This window comes from Myotis davidii, unplaced genomic scaffold (assembly GCF_000327345.1).
Source record: "Myotis davidii unplaced genomic scaffold, ASM32734v1 scaffold217, whole genome shotgun sequence".
Taxonomy (NCBI): Eukaryota; Metazoa; Chordata; class Mammalia; order Chiroptera; family Vespertilionidae; genus Myotis; species Myotis davidii.
The window spans coordinates 2,089,310-2,090,397 of record NW_006290034.1 but is presented as its reverse complement, the minus strand read 5'-3'; positions in this window follow the sequence as shown (position 1 = coordinate 2,090,397).

Below are 1,088 nucleotides of genomic sequence, written 5' to 3'. Positions count from 1 at the left end.
GTGTCCATCCCTCTCCATGGCCTATATCCCTTAGGTCTCCAATTCCACTCTCCAGAGTTAGTGATAATGATTTCTTATGCATTCTTCCAAACAAGCACATACACGCATATATAGAAAATATATATAATTGTTTTTAACCCTCACCTTAGGACATTCTTAGAGAGAAGAAGGGGGAGAGAGGGAGAGAAACATCGATGGGAGAGAGGACAGGGGCAGCATGTCTTCATATGTTTACTGGTCGTTCATATCTCCTGCCTTTGTGGTTAATGCCACCAGCTGCCCCTCCGTGAAGGGCTCCCTCTGGCTCCGCCGTGGGGGCAGCCTCAGGAGGGCCTCCCGGGGAGGCGGGTGCCGATGCCATACCTGAAGAGTAAGGAGGAGACCTTGTCATTGTTGTGTGTTTGATTACCTTGTTCTCTAGATTCCACATGTGAGTAAAACCATGTGGCCCTGTCTTTCTCTGTCTGACTTATTTCCCTCGGCATAATACCCTCCGGTCCATCCAGGGTGTCATATGGTAAGATTTTATTCCTTTTGATGGCTGAGAGTCTGCCATGGTGGAAATGTGCCACCGGTTTTTTACCCACTCATCTAGTGGTGGGCACGTGCTTCCATATTGTGGCTATTGTAAATAACCCTGCAGTAAACAGAGGGGTCTCCCACTGCCCCCGTTCTACAGGAGTCTCTGTCTACATAGTGACTGCATATAAAATGAGGGCTGCTATTTGCCACTCATTGTGGAAAAAGGTTGGAATTCATGACCTCCTCTGAGCCTCACAACCATCATAGAGGATGGTTCCTCTCTCAGAGGAAGAAACCCGGGCTGGGAGCAGATCTGTAAGATCCCTGGATTAGAGGCTGCCTTGTCCACCCACTTCGTGTCACAGGGCCCGGTGCTTAGTAGGTGTTCAACCCAGGCAGATACTGAATACATTCATTCTCACCCACTGAAATAAGTGCTTGCCGAATTCTACATGATAACATTCACAGCTTTGGGGCCCGGCGTCACATTACTGTTCAGAAATTCTCTACAAACTTAGAAATAATGCTGACCGAGAAGTTTGCCCACGGATCTCATAAATAGCTGG